The sequence below is a fragment of the Zosterops lateralis genome (assembly GCF_965231275.1).
Source record: "Zosterops lateralis genome assembly, chromosome: Z".
NCBI classification, from domain to species: domain Eukaryota; kingdom Metazoa; phylum Chordata; class Aves; order Passeriformes; family Zosteropidae; genus Zosterops; species Zosterops lateralis.
This window is the reverse complement of record NC_139800.1, coordinates 3,773,061-3,782,262: the sequence shown is the minus strand read 5'-3', so window position 1 is coordinate 3,782,262 and position 9,202 is coordinate 3,773,061. Positions and strand designations below refer to the sequence as shown.

General features: G+C 40.5%; 1 long non-coding RNA gene across 1 annotated transcript; it reads left to right on the top strand.

Moving 5' to 3' along the window:
• Positions 1 to 2,024: 2,024 nt before the first annotated feature.
• LOC310922989 lies at positions 2,025 to 5,581 on the top strand. Its single transcript, XR_014592524.1, has 3 exons — positions 2,025 to 2,107; positions 2,315 to 2,369; positions 5,408 to 5,581. It is a non-coding gene; the product is annotated as an uncharacterized lncRNA (long non-coding RNA).
• The last annotated feature ends 3,621 nt before the right edge of the window (positions 5,582 to 9,202 follow it).

Genomic DNA, 9,202 nt, shown 5'->3' with positions numbered 1-9,202 from the left:
TTCCCCTGCTCAGCTTTACCTCCCTTACTCTCTCCTGAGTGTCTCTCTGAAAGAGCATGTGGCACCACAGAGATGTAATATAACTGTCTTTCAAGGACCACTGAGCAACCCTCCTTTCCCCCTCAGCTAACTCACAGTGCAAATGTTGTAGATGTCAGCCTCAAGACAAAAAGTGCTCTCCTCAGAGCAAAGAATCACTCTCTCTCATGACTCTCTCCATCTGTACTGTCTGTGACTTTCTAACTGCATCCAACTTTTCCTAAGCCAACCAGATGTTCCCAGACACTTCATTCTGGAGTTTTAATTCCAGAGCATCTGTGAAGAGCCTCTGTAGAGGTAAGGCATTACTTTCACTCCATGCAGACAGATGGAGATGGAAAAGAGGAGCCAGTACCTGTGACACTTGTTGACTGGTGGTGTCACTGTGCTCTCTGCCTGCCATCTGATGCATGCACTGAATTTGTGTCAGCCTAAGTGTCCTCTTTTGCCATAAAGTCCTATTGGGATGGGAGAGTAAAAATGCTGAGATCTCAGCAAAGCAATAATGACCCTGTTTAGCTCTCTGAGACTCATATGTGTTTCAGTAATAGATTTCAGAGTGAGCCCTACCTGTCTGCAATGAAGCAAATGAGACAAGGGGCAGGTCCTTAGGGAGAGGGAACCCAAACACAGTCACCTGTGAGGAAACAGAGTAATGTATGCAAAGGGCTCAGCTGTAACAGCAGGAGTTTGAACGAGATTATCTCTCAGTGCTCGTATGATCTTCATTTTTTGAGAACTCTGGAGAAATACTTGTCTAACACATCAGAATTCAGCTTCATATTGACTTTCTGAAGTTGTGATCTCTGCTGTATAGTGCCATTGCCCTAACACAGCAGAGCATTGCAGAACAGCACAAGGAGTCAACAAGGAGTTTGTATTTTGAAGATGCAAAATTTTTTTGGCAACACAGCACTGATTTGTAAGCACATCTTCAACTTACCATCCAATATTTCCCCTTGCAATTCAGTTGAGGTTCCCCCAGATTTCAGTCTGAGTCTCTCTGTAATCATAAGATCCAAACCAATCCATACAAGATGTAATTTATTCGTAAAAAGGAAATTAATTCTGTGTTTGCATTTGATATGCAGTACATCTGCTACTCTGAATTTGCACCACACTGCAGAACACTTTATATGAAGGATGTAAAAAGTTGACTCTGAGAAGTTATGGGGAGACTAGTCAGAAACAAAACCCAGAATCTTTCTCTGCCATGATATAAAATAAACTATTTTCTGTCTATATAAACAATTTCATTTCAGAACCAAGCCCCAGGAATGTGGACCTATGATGAAAATGTATAATTCAATTTCAAGTGGAATATTTGGTGATAAAAGTACTCCCAGGAATAATATTTAAAGAAGGATTTACATTCTTTCATACTTCAGTTACTTGTTTTCTTCTGGCAAAGCAGACAAACACATTTGGATATTTAACTCACTACATCAGAAATTGAGTTTTCCTAAGCATTTCTTTATATGCACACACATAGTCACACAATTTTAAAAGCCAGATGACTGTCTGCAATTTTATTTCAGATTTGTCAAACTCCAAGATCACTAAATTTCAATGTGAAAAAATTCACAGAATAAGTGAGATCTTAATTAGATTTGTTAATTAGCTTATATTTCAGCAGAATCCTGTCAGCATTCAAAACTCTTTCATTTGTATGGCTTTATATGATATTAGAATATCTTGGCAATAGCAAGTTTGCAATTAAATTACATAATAATTTCTTTCTATTTTTTTATAAAGACATTTATAATGTCTTTATAATGTTTTATAAACATTTTTTTGAATGCTCTATATAAGCAACGAACACCCTGTGTTCCATGTTTCTGACACTACTTAAAACTGTAGTCTTAAAAGGCTTCAGTGGAATAAAAGCTCTCTTTTTTTTTTTCCTCTTCAGCCAGCCAGTGAATAGATCCACAAAATAAGCTTTTCTTTTTTTTCTCCTACAGAAATGGCTCATAAAACTGCATTTTGCTGGGTGGACAAAAATCACCGAACAAATTACAGTGAATTTCCTGCATTGCAATCCTCCAAACATTCTAAGGAAATAATGGTGAGTAATGGTGCAGATCTGTGCTCTTTCATGTGCTTCATTTCAAGCCCAGACTTTGTCTCAGCTGACACGGATGCAAGCTGCAAAGTTTGGATTCAGGTTTTTTTAATGAGCATTTTGAAAGTGTGTGTATAAATAAGGTGGGTGTTTTTTTTTTTTTTTTTTTTTTTTTTTTTTTTTTTTTTTTCTTTTTCTTTTTTTTCCCAGACTGTAACACGGGAAGGCTCCCACTGTGAGGTTTGGATCAGATCTGAATGTTTGGGTAAGTTCTATTTTGGTTTCTAATGTACTAAGTTCACAGTGTGCCATAAACCGCCTCTGTTAAACACGAGCATTGTTAAAACATGCACGAGGCTTGGCTCAAGTTGTGCATCACCTCATGGAAGCCAGAAAAACTATGGGCTGGAAAGAGCCCCTGGCTGCAGTATATGACCCAGTGAACACCTGGATTTGCTGGAAGTGACAACATAAATGGTGTATTCATAGTAACCATATCTAAGAGTTGCTTAAATATTCATTGCCCCAGTTCAGGTAAGGAACCTCTGAAATGTTTCTGGTGCTGCAGGAGGGACTGTCTGGGGCACCACTCAGCTTTTGAAAGAATTGGTATTTCTGGCCATGTTGTTTAGGAAGCAACAGTACTTTTACGACCTAAAACAAGGTTTGCTTTTGAATTATCAGTAAAATGTAAGTTTTTCCAGCTGAGTTGAGTGCTCCATTTGCAGGCACTATGACTGAAGCCAGGAGGTGTTTTTTACCAGAGCTGTTCCCTGCCACTACAGAAAAAGTGTGTTTTCTGACCACTCACATGTGTAGTTTTCGAGTCCTTGGCTCCCAACAGACTTCTCCATGCAATCTACATTTTGCAAGCAACTTCTTTCCTTTTAATGCCTGTAACTCCATTCCACTACCTTCCCTTTGCACAGGAAGAGGTGAAGGCAGGGAACTATAAATGTGATAATAGAGATTTTAGTGGAAGTTTGTGGCCTGACTGGAAGTGGCATGTGACATTGTTCCACTTTGGAAGCTGGGATGTATCTAACCATGACAGCTTAAAGTGTTGTTATGCCCCACATAGGCCATTACTAATTCAATTTTAATCCTTGGGAGAAGCTATTCTGTACACTACATCTGCCAGGACTTGTGAAGGTAAGGCATTGCATGGGCTGCATTTTATGCACCACACTAAATAGAGATTTATGTGCCAGCTATGAGAGGTTAACCTAGGAGAGAATGTATTGAGAAAAGTCAGAAATAAAGTATATTTTTTCCCTGCCATGCCATAAGATCAACTATTTTTTGTCTATATAAACAATTTCATTTTAGAACTAGTACGCAGGAATGTAGACCCATGATGAAAATATATAATTCAATTTGAAGCTGAACATTTGGTGATAAAATATTCCCAGGAATAATATTTAAAAAAGGATTACATTCTTCTGTACCTTAGTTGCTTTCTTCCTCTGGCATAATAGAGTCTCTGAGTACATTTCACCCCAAACATCTCAACTAATACTTGATGAAGTTTCTAAAACAGCTACCACATTATTGCCTTTACGTAAAATAAATACAAAGCTTAAGATTAGCAGCCTCCTCTGTCATGCAGGATCCAGAAGACTGTGGGCTTTTACAGTGTGGTAGCTCTAATTTTGGACACAGCTGTTGACAACTGTGAAGTCTATTTTGTCTGAACAGAAATGCTTAGAAATATCCTTGATTTCCTTTGTGGAAATAAGTAAAGAATCTCACCCATACCACAAATACTTTGAAACCACTGAGAGGGACAGTTGGAGATGGTTATGTCTGAACTATGCAATGGTTAAAGAGGATTCTGAGAGCATCAGAGCCTGTGCTTTGGGCAGGACATGGGGTGGAGGAATGTAAAGGGCTTTGCATTTGCCCTCACCATGGATCAGTGACCCTCTGTGGTGGTGGTGAGCACAGGAAAGAGACCTGGGTTGTGTGGTTTGTTCTCCCCTGTGTTAGTCTGCAGTCACCAGCCTGCTGGTGAGAGGAAGGTGACTCAGAGCTGTGCTAGCCCTGGTAAACCAGACATCTTGTTTTGGAAAGACAGGTGTCTGCCAGGGAAAAGCCAGAACTTCCTTTGGAATGGAGAATGTAAATCCCTTTCCTCCAAATTATTATACTTTTGGAATTAAGGGGGCTTTCAGGCAAAGGTATGGGAATAAGAATAACAGTTCTTTACTAGAAATGTTAAAAATGTAGTTAAAACAACACCACCACCACCACCAACACCACACCACTGACAGAGTCAGAACACGACCTGACACCCTGTTGGTCAGGGTGTTGGGAACAGTCCAATCAAGTCCTTCTGCAGTGACAGATGTGGTTCTGTTGGAACAGAAGTGATCCTGTAGAAGGGTCCAGTGGTGCTGAGATGGTCCTCCTCAGGGAATCCAATGCAAACAGGCTGTGCTGGTGTCCTGGATCTCAGGTTTTATCCAGGTAGGAATGCTGGGCTCCTCCCCCTGGGTGGAGCATCTCCCCATGGGATGATGGAATTGTATCAGCCCTGCATTGAGCCTGGATGGCTCATGAACAGCAGAGATCCCCTGGAGGGAGGATGGGTGGTGGAAGAGATAAGAACACTGCCCCAGCTGGTTTTAACAGCTGCCCATTAACAGAAGACACCAGCCCCCTCCCCCCCAGAGTTATGAGATAAATAAAAACATCTCTTCAACTGGTTTCAACAGCTGGGACTAGAATACATCTTGCATTGCAACCCAAGACACCAGAACTCCCCCCAGGGGGCTGGGTCTCTGGAGAGGAGCTGGCAGCCCTGTGCTTTCAGCATGCTGGGGGTCTGGGGGCAGGTTTGCACCCCTACCCCTCCTGAAATACACCCAGGGCATCCTAGCAGAAGCTGAAAGGCTGGGAAAACTGACTAAGCAAAATCACTGCATGGAGAAGCCTTGGCCATGACTATAAATCTACCAGGGGCTTATGGAAAAGTCATTCTGATCTGTGTGGCTCTTCTGCTTGTTCATTATAATGATTGAGAAAAGTAGTTCTAAGACTTTGACATGGTCACCTTTAAAAAAAGACGTATTTTTGCAATACTACCAGAATGCTAAACTGACTCTTCTCTGATATTTGGAGCTTTCTGGCATGCAGTCTTTTTGACATAAAATATACTTATCCCAAAACTCAAGTGGACCTTTGAGATTTTGAAGTTGTAACTATAGCAAACATAACTTAAATAGGGGGAAAATGTTCTGTCAGTGTCATTTCAGCTCTAAATGTTGCAATCTATTTTTCTTCTTTTTGGTCTCAAAACAGATCTGGTAATATAGAAGAATTCCAGTGGACTATTTCAGTTATAAAAGAAAATGAAGTTTGATACATTACCACTAAAAGGACTTTCAAAAATACTGTGTCAGGATGACCTTCAAGGAAAGTCAGGCCCAATAAAAACACTCAACACAGCTGCGGTATCAACTCCTTTTCCTGGGATCCCAAGGTACTGCAAAAGCTTTCAGTAGTAGGTGGTATTTGCTTTTCAGCCCAGCTTGAATTATTTCTATATTATGTTTTATTAGATCTATATGTGGCTATTTTATGGCTCTTTAATGTTTATGATGTATTTATTATCATTCCTACATTTCCCCTGCAGCTCTACTGAAGTGAGACTATCTAAAGATTGTGGGGCTATTTGTTATTGTACCTTTAATTTACAGCCACCTCTTACTTTACATTAGAAGCATTCAGCAGTGTAACTGACATTAATTAACTCTCACTATGTCCATCTGAATTCACAGTACTATATAAAATGCAATTGAAGTAGAGGCAAAGCAAGTCCAGGAGCAGCCTGGACCACGAAACAGGTTTATGAGAGGACCAATGGCAGATCCCTGTTTCCAACCCCAAGCTATAAATTATGTCACTAAGTGGATCAGAAGCCTTGCTCCATTTGCTCAAACAATTGCCACTCAAACTTAGAGGTATAACAGTAAAGCCCAGCCACTTCTTGATGAGGAGTGTTGGCTGGTAGCAGAGTGAGATGGAGTTTGGTTTGGTCTGAGGAGCAGGTCCAGCCTGAGTGAGAAGGCAGTGTTGGGTATGGATGGCAGCTCTGGTGTTTCCTCTGCTGCTGCCCTGTCTCATCATGGCTTTGGCATTCAGGCTTATGAAGAGATAGCCATGCCATGAATACTGTCTTGGGGAGCCCTGCAAGCCTGGGTCCTTCCCATGCTTGTCACTTACTGTCTTCTTTCCTGTTCACCAACTCTGACCCTCCCCTGAGAGTCCTGTTGCTGTCTAATATCAGTTCAAATTTTGGAATTAAGGGACTTTCAGGCAAAGGTGTGGGAATAGGAGTAACAGTTATTTTCTAGGAATATTTTATTTTATATTAAAAATATTAAAATATTTTTGTCCCTGAATCAGATACCAACAACGATTTGCTCCTTTCCTCCTGTCCTACCAATTCTTCATCTCCTCCTAATGGAAATAACTCATAGTAAGACTACAGGATCACAGGAAAAACTAGATGGGAAGGGATCTCAGGAGGTCACCTGGCTCAACCTCAGCTTACAATCTTCTCAAGTCTTTTGTGTCAAATTAATAATGACAAACCATGGTCCAGTTTACACGTGTAAAATAACAGAATACTAAAGAGCACTGAAGAAACAATGGTGACTTTACACCACCTCAGCTTGCTTCCACAATGTGCTGGTTTGGGCTGAGATAGAGTCAATTTTCCTCGCAGTGGCTGGCAAGGGGCTGTGTTTTGGATTTGTGCTGAACACAGGGTTGGTAATACAGAGATTTTTTGTCCCTGCTGATCAGGGCTTGCACAGAGCCAAGGCCTTTTCTGCTTTTGGTGCTGCCACACTGGGGAGGGGACTGGGGGTACCTGGAGGGAGATACAGCCAGGACAGGTGACCCCAGCTGACCAAAGGGATATTCCTCACCATGTGGCACCAGCTCAGTGTATAAAGTGGGGGAAAGAAATAGGAAAGGGTGGGATGTTTGTGGTGATGTCATTTGTCTTCTCAAGTAACCACTGTGCATGATGAGATCCTGCTCTGCTGGAGATGGCTGAGCACCTGTCTGCCCATGGGAAGCACCAAATTTATTCCTTGTTTTGCTTTGCTTGCGTGCACAGCCTTTACTTTCCCTATTAACTGTTTTTAGCTCAGCCCATGAGTTTTCCAGCTTTCATCTGTCTGATTCTCTCCTCAATCCTACTGGTGGAGGATTGAATCAAAGGTTGTGTGGTACTTGGTTGCTGGCTGGGTTTAAACTACAACACACAGCAAAACTATTTTCTTAGATGCACATTTAATTGGTGATTAATTGTTTGGGATTTTTTTGCTAGTGTTTGGAAATAAGTTTGTTCAAAATCTATGTCATTGTGTGAACTTCTGCACTGACATATTTTCAGCCTTTATGACTGTCCCTGGACTGGATCTCAAGCTTGTAAAAGGCTTGCTTTCTTCCACAGTAACCATGTGGACACTATACCTGATTATAGCAGGGGCATTTGCTGGCTTTCATCAAATAGAAATTAGCAAAATTGGCAGAGGCCTTGAATGCCATGCAAAGCTTGAACCTTACATGTTGAAGGAAGAAGATTTTCCTAGCACAGAAGTACTGCTTCCCAGGTGGCAGCTTTCTTGGATGACTGTGGATGCTGAAGAGGGGGACCCTTATTCCTTTTCTTTTCCCGTCCTCTGGTTTTCCTATATTAAAGAATTGCTTTTCTCCTGCAATGGTTATGTTACACAGATGAGTGTCTCTCTGTGATATCTGTAGGTCACAATGCCACATACTTGGTGCTTGGATGTTATTCTCACACTTGTGGGAAAACATCCCTCTTCATTGATAAACCAAACTGATAAACCAAAGGACAACTTTATGATTAGATAACATATAAAGGACATTATGGTTTTTAGGCTGATAATAATATTTCTTTGTGAGACTTACTTGGATTATCTTTTTTATAAAATTCTCCTCTCTTCCAAACACTTTCAAATCATCCCACAACAGAGGTCCAAAACCAAGGTGTGCTCCAAGCTCAGATCCTTGAGTTTGCTGATTATCAGTAGTTCTTAGACTATGGCACTATAAACAAAGCTGATCTTAGAAACATAACTGCTTGATAAAAGCATATGATTTCAAAACCACTCAACAAAATACTCATCAGAAGGGATCTCTTGCTATTGCTCCCCACATGCAATCAATATATCACTTTAACTACAGTGCTTTTACCCTCTGTTTATCATCCCTTCTGAAGCCATGTGGAATACTCATCTTCTCTAATCCTTGTCTATAGTATTTCCAAAGTACTTTACAAGCCTGGAGTAATGGACTTTAATGCCTTGCAGCAGCTGAGCTGGTAGCATATATGATACCTTAAATGTAACAATCAAAGGAGCATGCAAGATTTTGGTATTTCCGCTGACTTGCAGATGTGCAGTATCCAGGTCCAAAAACAGTAATGTCAAGTTTAGACTAAAAGTGTTTAAAACAAAATAATGTCTCACTGCTCTATGTCAACACCCCTATAACATGAGAGGATATTCTCTGATAGAGCACCAGTATTAAATATCTGTTATCTGAGCTCTACAGTAATTTCTTTTTTGTATGTTTGTCCATGAATAACCTTGCTCGAGATTTATGTAACAGAGTGTATTGTTTTATTAATCTAGAGCATGTGGTATTCTCCAGGTGCTAAGCTTTGATCTCCTTGTCCTTCCATGTATTAAGTTTTCTGGTTCTCATTGACACTGATGCTCTTGATTTAAGGTAATCCTCTTATTGTCGGGGACAGGAAAAACTGCAAGTGAACTCTGCAGTGAACCTGGAATCTTGTTCTTTTCTTTCGTCTCAGTTTTGATTGAATCTCCACTAAATTCAGTTCAGCAGAATCCAGCCACTGCTTTTAGGAGTAAAAGTATATCTTTCTGCAACATTTTATGGCATGGAATGTCGTTTATGGCACATTATATTACAGTTTGAAATGCTAGCATTCACTAACAAGAGGAGCTGTGGTTTTATATTAAAACAACTGAGCAATGTAAAAAAAACCCTCTAGAAATCCAAGAAGGCAGTTTTCCTGTGGCTGTAACA